Raw genomic sequence first — 12,497 nt, forward strand, 5'->3', positions numbered from 1 at the left:
TGGAAATAACTGCTTGGCTCAGCCTCCTCGTGCTGCTGTTTATATACTGATGGCTCGTCAGTAAAATGCACAGAGAGCACTGAATGACAGCGCGATTGGCTGCATTCAGTGCTGCTCATCAAATGTCAGCGCGGATACGCTGCGTTCCGGTATCCATGCCGACCTGTCCGATCCTTTCCTGTGAGTCACTGCGACTCACAGGAAAGGGTCGGACATGTTGGCATGGTTACCGCAGGGGCGCCGCCATTTTGTGGTAATCTGGGGCTCCGAGCTCGCAGCTAATGGCGGCGAGGAAAGCGCACGCCTCGCGGTTCAACGTATTCAACAGAAATATGTTGAATACGTTGGAAGTCGCGATGCGTTTCTCCTCCCAACGTATTTTGCGGATGGCAAAAAATAAGTTGCAGATTACAAATACGGTGAAAACGAATGCACACCCCTAATTAGGGACCGGTATTTGTATATCGTCAGCGTATAGGAAGTGGGTCAGACCAAGTCGTTCTAGTGTGTGACAAACTGGAAGAATTGAGAGTAGTGAAATGTAACCGGGCTCTGCTAAAGGGTTTATGATGACCTCCAGGAAGAAAACAGTTGTTCTGAAGACTTTTTCCATATGAAGCCGGCGGCTCCCGATTTGCATCCTTGTGAGAATATCTGGAACCGGGTGCAGATAAGATGGAGAATGCAGGCGCACAGAAATCTAGGAGAGGATGGCAACCTGACAGAGGCTGGTGTGTCCGGGACAGCCGGGGAACCTACCAAACAGGACTTTCAATTATGGTTTCAGGAAATCCAAAGAGACAAAATCGATCAAGACAGACATGCAGGCAGTGTTAGCGGAGTTCCGGTCAGAGCTGGGGGACTATGGCCACCGAGTTGAGGATGTGGAAAACATCGTGAAAGGTCAGGTCATGGAAACATTGCGACTGAAAACAAAACTTTTGACGCTCCAAAATAAAAACGAAGAAATTATGCTGAAGTTAGAAGATATTGAAAACAGGTCACGGCGTTCTAATATTAGAATAAGGGGCGTGCCGGAATCGGAAACCTACACGGATGCAGCTTTGGTGGTTAAAAAATTATGCCAAGCAGTGCTTAATGCAGAGTCTGATGCTGCAGTTGCTCTGGACGATAATATTGAGCTGGATCGGGCACACAGGGCCCTTGGCACTCTGAGAAATAATGCTCCACGTGACATTATCCGCCTACGTCCATAATTTTCGCCAAAAAGAAGTGATCAGAAAGTCCGCCAAATGGGCACCATCAATTGGGAAAGGCTCAACATGGCTCTTATAATGATCTTGCAGCTGCCACTCTTCAAAAACGACAGGACCTTCAAGCTGTGACCTCCCTTCTTCGTAAAGAGAATATCCGATATAGATGGCTGTACCCAAGAGGATTAGCTTTCACAGTGGAAGGCACAACTCATCGGATCAAGAAGTTAGCGGAGGCCGGATCGATATTTATTTCTTTATTTATTTGGTGCTTTTCTATACTGGCATTCATGATACAATCATATCATGTCAGTTTACATGGAACGGGGGGTACAATAACCTTAGATATTAACAAAGCGAAGAGAAGCAGAAGTTACAATAAAACAGGGGTGCTGGAACTGGTGGAAGAGGAAGAACAAAGCATAAGTAACTCAACGCAAGAAGAGCAATTATTTACATTGTGCTGAATGTACAGTAATGATTGCTGCTTTGAATCAGTGAGTTTCTGGAAAGGCTTGTTTATGTTGTGAGGCCCGATCGCGATTGCATGCGTTCGGGCCTCCCTACCTCTCTCCCGCAAGCCGGACGGGGTCCCTCTCTCGGCGACCCACGAAGCACGGGCCGCGGCGTGACGGCAGCCTGCCGTCAGAAGACAGCGTCGGGAGAGCCGCGGCTGGCCCCTCCCCTTAAAGGGGCCAGGCCGCGGAATCGAGGCCGGCCCCGGAAGAGGACGTCATCAGAGAGGGAGATTTAAACTCCCTCAGTGAAGACTTGGATTGCCTTCACAACAGGTCCTGTTGCTCGGTGTTGTCCCTGTGCTGCTCGTTCCTTGAATTGACTCCTGCCTTGTCTGACTCTGCCTTTTGCCTGCCACCTGCCTGGACCCCGGATTGGACTGACTCTGCCTTTGCCTGCCACCTGCCTGGACCCCGGATTGGACTTTGACTCTGCCTTTGCCTGCTGCCTGCCTGGACCCCGGATTGACTTTACGCTGCTTGGCTGCCGCCTGTCCTGAACCCTGCCTGCTACCTGGCCTGTGTGTCTGCCTGTACCCGGATCGCGCTGTGGCCTAGCGAGGGTACTGAGGGATTGGCTGTTCCGGGATTTCCACCTTCCGGAGGTGAAGTTCACCAAGGTCCTTCAAGTGGGTGTTCTCTCGCACCGGGTCAAGGGTCCACTAGCATAACAGATTGTGAAGGCCATGGACCCGGTGGATCTGTCCGGTCTTCAGGCTATTCCCGGGCTCGCCCAACAGTTGATGCAGCAGCAACGGTAACTGAGTCTGGAGGTGTTAACTGCCACCATGGATAGACTAGTGCGGCGTTTGGATTCCACCCATGGAGCTGAAGCAGCTGCTCCGGCGCCTCCCCCCGCCGAGTACCTCAGCCTCGGTTTCACACTTACCTGCACCACCCCGTTTTCCGGGGAAACTAAAGTATGTCGAGGATTCCTCAATCAATGCTTCATCCGATTCTCATTACAAGGACAGCAATTTCCCAACGATCCGGACGAAGACTTCTTTCATTATCATCAAAGATTGTAATCAAGTTACAATCAACCCTGTTGATTGTAACTTTGACTTATTCCTTCCTCCTATCGTTATCTCTCGTTTACTTGAATTGTTACTCCAGTTATTCCCCTTGTTAAATTGTAAACCGATCCGATATAGTTATTTACTATGAAGGTCGGTATAAAAAACTGTTAAATAAATAAATAAAATAAATTATATCTCTGCTCGACAGGAAGGCCATGGCATGGGCTTCTCCCATCTGGGAAAGAGAAGACCCGATTTTGAATGACTTAACCAGATTCGTTTCTACTTTCCGCCAAGTGTTTGATGAACCAGGGAGACTTGCTACAGCCACGTCCGAACTCCTTAATCTGCGCCAGGGGTCTCGTACCTTAGCAGACTTCGCTATTGTCTTCCGCACTTTGGCCTCTGAAGTAGGATGGCACTCGGATTGCCTCCAAGGCATCTTTCTAGAGGGACTATCTCCCCGTATTAAAGATGAACTGGCGGGACGAGAGCTCCCGGAGGATCTCGATGCACTCATTGACTTGGCGGGTCGTATTGACCGGATTCATGCAGCGGGTCAGGGGGTCCAGACCTCCTCGTCATCTAGTACCTCTGGCTCCTCACTTTTCTCCCATCCTTTGGCTCCGGTCACCACTGAAGCTTCCACAGAGCCCAAAGAGGAACCCATTCAGCTAGGAAGGAGTCGGCTGACGATAGAAGAGAAACAACGCCGAAGGAGAATGGGCCTTTGCTTATACTGTGGCAACAAGGGACATCTTCTCGCCCAGTGTCCCGAGCGTCTAGGAAACTACCGATCCTGGGCGTCTCCGAGGAGCAGCTCCTCAATTCGTGGTCCCCGTCACGCTACAAGGGGAGCAAGGATCTTTCATCACCCAGGCTCTGGTCGATTCCGGAGCTGGAGGGAATTTTATACTGGCTGAACTGGTTCACCAGCTTCAGATTCCGACACAGCCCTGCAAGACCCCGCTGTTTATTTCCTCCATCCAAGGTGAGAACCTGCCTGGACGAGTTACCTGTAACACCGCTCCCATATCGCTACTTACCGGAATCCTGCACAAAGAAGAAATTTTCCTTTTTTATCTTGGAAAAGGCGGTCCATCCAGTGGTTCTGGGTCTACCGTGGTTACAAAAACATTCTCCAACCATTGACTGGAAGACTCCAGATTGCGGCATGGGGGCCAGAGTGTCGGGAGACATATATTCACTGGACTCACCAACCAGTGATACCGATGACTACTACCAATATTGCATTACCACATCAGTACTCCGATTTCATTGACGTCTTTTCTAAAGAGAAAGCTGAGATCCTGCCTTGTCATCGGAGATTTGACTGTGCGATAAATTTGCTTCCCAACACCATCCCATCCAGAGGTAGGATTTATCCACTTTCTGGGCCTGAATCACAGGCCATGGCCAAATACATTGAGGAAAATCTCGCAAAGGGATTTATTCGACCATCCACATCCCCTGCTGGGGCAGGGTTTTTCTTCGTACCTAAAAAAGATGGGTCGTTAAGACCTTGCATTGACTACAGAGGGCTCAACGCCATCACCCGCAAGGATAGTACCCCTTGCCGTGATACCAGAATTACTAGACCAATTACATGGTGCTAAAATCTTCTCTAAACTCGACTTACGAGGTGCCTGTAACCTGGTTCGAATTAAGCCCTGAGACGAGTGGAAAACCGCTTTAATACTCGCAACGGTCACTATGAATACCTTGTCATGCGTTTTGGACTGTGTAACGCACCTGCGGTTTTTCAGAACCTTATGAACGAAGTTTTTCGGGACATGTTATATAAACAGGTGATCGTTTACCTAGATGATATCCTTGTTTACTCTAAGGATCTGGATACTCATCGCAAGGATGTTAAACAAGTCCTACAATGACTAAGAGAAAATCAGCTGTTTGTGAAACTAGAGAAATGTCTCTTCGAGAAACAATCAATACCTTTTTTGGGATTTATCGTATCCACCACAGGATTTCAGATGGATCTGGAGAAGGTGGCCAGTATTCGAGACTGGCCACAACCCATGGGACTTCGGGCCATAGGGCGGTTTCTTGGGTTTTCCAACTTTTACCGAAGCTTTATCCCACATTATTCTCACATTATAGCCCCGATCACCACTCTGACCAAGAAGGGGGCGGACACCAAGAAGTGGTCCCGTGAAGCAGTACAAGCATTCAAGGATATCAAGACAGCCTTTTTACAAGAGCCATGTCTCAATCATCCGGACCCCAATCATCCGTTCATCGTGGAGGTAGACGCATCCGAGGTAGCAGTTGGAGCAGTCCTCAGTCAGCACGCGGACCGAGGGGTATTGTTTCCCTGCTCTCTTTTTTTCTCAAATTTTCGCCCGCGGAAAAGAACTATGGAATCGGTGATAAGGAATTGCTGGCTATCAAGATGGCTTTTGAAGAATGGAGACAGTGGCTGGAAGGGGCGCAACACACCATCACAATTTTCACTGATCACAAGAATTTGGACTATCTTAACAGAGCTCAACGCCTCAACCCTCGCCAAGCCCGCTGGTCACTGTTCTTCTCACGATTTGATTTCGTTCTTCATTATCGTCCAACAGCAAAGAATGGGCGGGCAGATGCCCTTTCCAGATCCTTCGAAGTTGAAGATTCCCCTGAGACTCTTAATCACATTATTGACCCCGCCAAACTGATGCTGGTGGCCACCGAGACTGTACCCCCCGAGAAAACCGTAGTACCTCTCAGACTACGCTCCAAGGTGCTGTCGTGGGCACATGATTCCCTTTCTGTAGGACATCCTGGGAGAGCAAGAACTTGGGAGCTTCTATCGCGCTACTACTGGTGGCCTCGGATGAAAGGAGATGTGCAAGCTTATGTTTCTTCTTGCCCTAAATGCGCTCAGCAGAAACCTTTACCTGGTCGACCCTGGGGCCTCCTCCAGCCCCTTCCACCTCCTCAAGAACCATGGACCCATATCTCCACAGATTTTGTTGTTGACCTTCCACTATCTGGCGGGAATCAGGTAGTATGGGTTGTAGTCGACCGGTTCTCAAAGATGGCCCATTTCATGCTTTTATCCAAGTTGCCCTCTACTCCTGAACTGGCAGACCTATTCTCAACACATATTTTCCGTCTCCATGGACTTCCACTTCACATTACCTCGGACAGAGGACCTCAGTTTACGGCCAAATATGGGAGTGCGCTTTGCAAGATGTTTGGCATCCAACAAGATTTCACGACTGCCTTCCACCCGCAAGGTAATGGCCAGGCGGAGCGAGTCAACAGAGAATTAAAATTGTTTTTACGCCTTTTCGTGAATCATCGCCAAGATGACTGGGCCCCTCTTCTACCCTGGGCCGAATTTTCCCATAATTCCCATGTACACTCAGCCACTGGACAATCACCGTTTCAGATTGTTTGTTTGTTTTTTGGGAAACAGCCACGACCCCCTTTACCTCTACCGCTTACGGTGGCTTCGCCAGCTGCTCAATTATCTGCACAACAGCTCCAGGAACCTTGGGAGACCACCAATGCTAGGCTTCGCCGGGCAGCCGAAACTGCTAAATGTATGTCTGACAAACATCGCAGGCCCGCTCCACATTTCAGTGCGGGAGATCGGGTTTGGCTTTCTACCCGTCATTTACGTCTTCGGGTCGCGACTCGCACCCAGGTACATCGGACCGTTCCTCATCTGCAGACGTCTGAGCCCGGTAACTTATCGCCTGCGACTTCCCTCGACTCTCCGGATCCACAATTCTTTTCATGTGTCGCTGCTCAAACCTCTGGTTTCTTCCTCCATTCATGAACCTCCACGTCCACTTTCCACGGTCGAACCTGAAGAAGACGCCATCTACCAAGTTCGAGAGATTCTGGACATCCGTCGCCATCATAGACGATGGGAATATTTGATCGCCTGTGAGGGGTTCGGTCCAGAGGAGAATTCCTGGGAACCAGCGGTCAATATATTGGATAAGTCTTTACTTCACCAATTTCACATTGCACATCCGGATAAACCAGGTCTGTCCAGGAGGGGGCGTAAGAGGGGGGGTACTGTTGTGAGGCCCGATCGCGATTGCATGTGTTCGGGCCTCCCTACCTCTCTCCTGCAAGCCGGACGGGGTCCCTCTCTCGGCGGCCCACGAAGCACGGGCCGCGGCGTGACGGCAGCCTGCTGTCAGAAGACAGCGTCGGGAGAGCCGCGGCTGGCCCCGCCCCTTAAAGGGGCCGGGCCGCGGAATCGAGGCCGGCCCCGGAAGAGGACGTCATCAGAGAGGGAGATTTAAACTCCCTCAGTGAAGACTTGGATTGCCTTCACAATAGTTCCTGTTGCTCGGTGTTGTCCCTGTGCTGCTCGTTCCTTGAATTGACTCCTGCCTTTGCCTGCCGCCTGCCTGGACCCCGGATTGGACTTTGACTCTGCCTTTGCCTGCTGCCTGTCTGGACCCTGGATTGGACTTGACTCTGCCTTTGCCTGCTGCCTGCCTGGACCCCGGTTTGGACTTTACGCTGCTTGGCTGCCGCCTGTCCTGACCCCTGCCTGCTACCTGGCCTGTGTGTCTGCCTGTCCCTGGCCTGTACCCGGATCGCGCTGTGGCCTAGCAGAGGGTACTGAGGGGTTGGCTGTTCCGGGATTTCCACCTTCCGGATGCGAAGTTCACCAAGGGCCTTCAGGTGGGTGTTCTCTCACTCCGGGTCAAGGGTCCACTAGCATAACAGTTTAAATAACCAACAATTATTTACATTGTGCTGAATGTACAGTAATGATTGCTATGTTGATATTGGCAGAAGCTGGGCTAGCTCTGCCAGGTGTGAAAACAACATTCAGCAGACAATGGGGACTGAACGTCCAAAATGGCAGCGAGTGGGAAAATCGGGCTCTAGACTCCGCCGTAAATCTATGGATCAAAGCATACCGAAAGAGGGTGAAGAGTAAAATCCGAAGACCAACTTCTAACTGGTTCAGAATTCCTGTTCTTGGTGGAAGTATAGATGATTCCTGGAAAATTGTTTGTACTCTTTACAAGTTACAGTCTGGTTGATGCCACATGTATAGGGAGGATTATCGCTGAAATGTTCCTAGTAGATGTGTATATAGATGTGGGAAGGGGAGGTTGTCTGTTTCTTGGAGGGGCACTACTGATGTATCAGTGGTGGGATATCAGGAGAGTCTGGGGGTGGAGGGAAGATACAGGGAGGGGAGGGAGGGGGAAGGGAACAAAGGGGAAACTCAGGAACAAGGTGCTACGAGGGAATCCTTTACAGCAGTTACAAGGCAAAGAGGTTCTGGGCAGGGGAGGGTACAGTATGCCAGAAGCAGAGTTATACGGGGTGGATATCTCTCTGATGTCGATTAGAGTGGTAACCCTTAATGTTAAGGGTTTAAATATGCCTCTTAAATGTAAACTCATGCTTCAGGAAGCTCTTTCTTTAAAAGCTTCCATCATCTTTCTACAGGAAACGCACTTAAGAAAGAAATATGAGAGATTGTTAACCTCACCTCAATATCTGCATATGTTGTTTGCGGCCAGCACGCCTAAACACAAATACACGGGGGTGGGGATTTTATTCTCTAGGTGCAAGTTAAAACTGTCCATAGGGATGAAGAGGGGAGATTTTTGATAGTTTCTGTCTTCATTAATAAGGTTCTATATATGCTGGTTAATATCTATAATCCGAATACGCTCCAGAGAGAGATATTCCACAGTCTGGATGCATTATTGTTACAATGTAAGAGTGGTATTTTGATAATTGGGGGAGATTTTAACATGGTAGGAGACCCCACGCTAGATTACTCTAAAGGTGGTAGACATTACTCTAAAATAGATCAGAGAGCTCTTAAGAACTTCATCATGAAATGGAATTTATTTATTTATTTATACTTTTTTTTAAACCGACCTTCATGATACAATCTCATGAAATCAGTTTACATGGAACGGGGATTAACAACAATAACGAAGAAGATGCAAAAGTTACAATGAACAGGGATAATGGAACTAGGAAGGAGAAGAAACCAGAAGTGGAGAGGTAACTCGGTAACTATAACAAAGTAAATGCACTGTCCAAGATAGTGTGCCCTAAACAGGCGGACTTAGTATGTGATCTGTGGCATTGTTGATGCAGGCCTAGGTTGGGTGAAAGGCTTGTTGAAACAGCCAGTTTTTAAGTTTTTTTCTGAAGGTCAACAGACAAGGTTCCTGTCTGAGATCAGGAGGGATGGCATTCCAGATGGCTGGTCCTGCTGTCGAGAAGGCCCGTTCTCTGGTGGTTGTCAGATGGGTGGATTTGGAGGAAGGGGCGTGCAGAGATCCTTCGTAAGCTTCCCTAATGGGTCTTGAAGAGGTGTGGAGTTTGAGTGGGAGTTGCAGGTCGATGGGGAACTGGTGGTGAATGGTTTTATGAATGATGGTATGGGATTTGTGAAGGATTCTGTAGCTTATTGGAAGCCAATGTAGATCTCTGAGGATGGGCGTGATATGTTCTCTTCTGTTGGTGTTTGTCAGGATTCTAGCGGCCGCATTTTGGAGCATCTGAAGCGGTTTGGTAGTGGCGGTAGGAAGACCAAGCAGAATGGAGTTGCAGTAGTCTGGAGAACAGGATGGCCTGGAGAACTGATCTGAAGTCTTGGAAATGTAAGAGAGGTTTAAGTCTTTTTAGCACTTGAGGTTTATAGAAGCAATCCTTGGTGGTGTAATTGAACTTCTTTAAGTTCAGATGGCTGTCATTTATTACTCCCAGGTCTCTTGCTTGAGTGATTAGAGTGTTGGGTAGGGTCAGCTGGAGGGTATCATTGTTTTCCGGTGATATGAGGAGGAGTTCTGTCTTGACAGGGTTGAGAATCAAATTGAGGCTGGTGGGGAGGAGATTGATGGACTGGAGGCAGTTGTCCCAAAACTTAAGTGTTTTTGTCAGGGGTTCAGTTATAGGGATCAGAATTTGCACGTCGTCGGCGTATAGATAGTGTTTCAGCTTTAGGTTTGTTAACAATTGGCAGAGGGAAAGGAGGTAGATGTTGAAGATCGTGGGAGATAGCGAAGAGCCCTGAGGTACACCTAGTGAGGAAGTGATGCGTGGGGACTCTTTATTGACTTTGACTTTGAATCCTCTATTACTGAGGAAGGAGTCGAACCATCTAAGGGCTGTTTCTGTAATCCCAATTTCAGAAAGTCGATTTAGGAGGATGACATGGTTCAGCATGTTGAGGAGCACCAGCAGGAAAGAGTGCCCTTTGTCTAGGCCCATGATGAGGTGGTCTGTGAGGGAGATGAGGAGTGTTTCGGTGCTTAGCGGTTTGCGGAATCCATATTGGGAGGGGTGGAGTATTTTGTGGTCTTCGAGATATTCCGAAAGTTGAGCGTTGACTAATTTTTCCGTGATTTTAGCAACAAAAAGTAGATTGGAAACAGGGCGGAAATTGTTCAGGTTCTTAGGATCTAGATTCGGTTTCTTAAGCAAGGGTTTGAGGGTGGTGAGTTTTAGAGCACTGGAGAAAATTCCTTGTGAAAGAGAGCAATTTATGATGTCTGTCAGAGACTTGGCGAGGGTGTCAGGCACCAATAGAAGTAGCTTAGTTGGGATTTGGTCGGAGGGGTGGGTGGAGGGTTTCATTTTCTTTAGTATGTTTTCTATCTCCATGGTGGAAGTGGGTTCAAATAATTTGAGAGATGCTCTCGTAGTTGTGATGTAAGAGGGAGATGGGGGGGAGGGGTAGACTAGTTAGAAGGTTGGAGATTTTGCTGTGGAAGAAGAATGCAACATCATTGGCTTTAGATTGAGCTTGGTCGCCCGGGATGGACAGGGTGGTAGTTTTTGTAAGTTCTGAAACGTATGAGAACAGGGCCTTAGCGTCGAAAACGAGATCGTGGTGGACATCTGGCAGGGAAACAAATCCAGCCAGTCGAGATTACTCATTTTACTCTCCAGCTCATGACACCTATACTAGAATTGACTTTCTTTTAATAGACAAGACATTGGTGGAGCAGTACCTCCAATGCAAGTATAGGTAGTATAGTATGGTCTGACCATGCGCCAGTTTGGTGGGAATTTAATAGCTTGAGCTTTGACTGTGGGTGTAGGTTTTGGAAATTTAATGATTCTATAATTAAAGATAGGGAGGTAGAACTACAAATACGTAAGGCCATCAGGGACTATTTAACGATTAATGACACAAGCGACACGACTCCAGTAATATTATGGAACTGCTTGAAGGCAGTTATCCGGGGAAAAGTAATCGCGATAGCTGCTTATAAAAAGAAAGAGCCCAACAACATAAGATGCTACGGGAACAGTTGGCAAAGGTGGAGCAGGCACCTTCGAGGCCCCTGTTAAAGGAATTGGGAGATATTCGCTATCAAATCCGCATGCTGGAAGCAGAGGAGCTGGTGTATAATCTAGATTTAGCTAAACAAATCTATTATGAACATGGCAAGCTGGGCTGGGAAGCTGCTGGCGCACAAGTTAAAGGCTAGAACGTCCCAGGCACAGATCACCAAAATCAAGGCAAATGATGGGTCTCTGCTCTTGGACGGTGAAGGGATTAGGGCTCAATTTAATCACTTTTTTGCTGAACTGTATGCCCGGGAAGAGGGAGTTCCTGAGGAGGATATAATTAAATATTTGGATGAAGTTCAGCTGCCTTGTTTAGATCAGTCTCTAACGGATGGGATAGGCCAACCTATTACTTCTGAGGAAGTTTTAGCAGCAATTACTGAGTTAAAGCCAGGAAAGGCCCCAGGAATCGATGGATACACCCCACTTTTTTACAAGAAATTCAAAGACATATTAGTAGTCCCTTTAGTCAACATGTTTTTAATATGCTTGGGTCTGGTTGCCACTTCCTGAATGCAGCAAATGTAGCCGGCATTACTATTTTACCTAAACCTGGAAAGGACCTCACTCAATGTAGCTCCCTATCGCCCGATATCACTTACTAATATTGACCTGAAAATATTAGCTAAGATCCTGGCTACTAGACTAAAAGTGGTAATTACATCCCTAATTCATGATGATCAGGCGGGATTTATGCCGGGTAGAATGGCAGGGGATAATATTCGAAAGGTGATTAACATTGTCCATTATGCACGTAAGAATGCCATAGCGTCCATGTTATTTGGGGTGGATGCAGAAAAAGCATTTGATAGGGTGCATTGGCCCTTTCTTTTTCAGGTTATGAGAAAAGTAGGTTTGGGTGGTGGTTTTCTCCAGTGGGTGCAAGCATTATATCGAGATCCTGCTGCCTGCATAAAGGTGAATGGAGGATACTCTGAAAATTTCCAAGTACAACGGGGAACGAGGCAAGGGTGTCCACTGTCGCCATTATTGTTTGCCTTCTGTCTAGAGCCCTTGGCAGAAAAAATCAGGACAGTGGGAGAGATTCTGGGTATACGGATACGAGATAAGAATTATAAGATCTCTCTCTATGCCGATGACGTGCCCTTGGCCAACCCGGAGAAATCCTTACATGCGTAAATTTGGGAGGGTATCTGGTTTCAAAGTTAATAAAGAAAAATCGGAGCTACTCCCTATTTTCTTGTCTCAACCTCAGATTACACAGTTAAAACAGTCTTTCCCCTTCCAATGGGCGAAACAATCGGTAAAGTATCTAGGGGTCCAGATAGGATCGGAATATGGGGATATCTTTAGCCGTAACTATATACCATTATTCAAACAATTAGAGAAACATCTTCAATCGTGGGATAGAATAGAGCTGTCATGGCTGGGCAGGATTGCTGCAATAAAAATGACCTTTTTGCCGAAACTGGTGTATT

The 12,497-nt window shown here is 47.8% G+C and overlaps 1 protein-coding gene and 1 long non-coding RNA gene across 9 annotated transcripts in view; both read left to right on the forward strand.

The window, feature by feature from the left end:
• The window catches only part of LOC115075846 (carcinoembryonic antigen-related cell adhesion molecule 3-like), a 570,763-nt gene that overhangs the window by 276,937 nt on the left and 281,329 nt on the right, over positions 1-12,497 (forward strand). The window lies entirely within an intron of this gene.
• Positions 8,015-12,497, forward strand: part of LOC115075848 — a 52,765-nt gene continuing 48,282 nt past the window's right edge. The window contains exon 1 of one of the 3 annotated variants that reach the window (XR_003852628.1): positions 8,015-8,757. This is a non-coding gene — a long non-coding RNA (uncharacterized LOC115075848). Of the gene's footprint in view, positions 8,758-9,011; positions 9,363-12,497 lie in introns of those variants that run through there. The other 2 variants (XR_003852627.1, XR_003852626.1) reach the window with 2 other exon arrangements.

This window comes from Rhinatrema bivittatum, chromosome 14 (assembly GCF_901001135.1).
Source record: "Rhinatrema bivittatum chromosome 14, aRhiBiv1.1, whole genome shotgun sequence".
NCBI classification, from domain to species: domain Eukaryota; kingdom Metazoa; phylum Chordata; class Amphibia; order Gymnophiona; family Rhinatrematidae; genus Rhinatrema; species Rhinatrema bivittatum.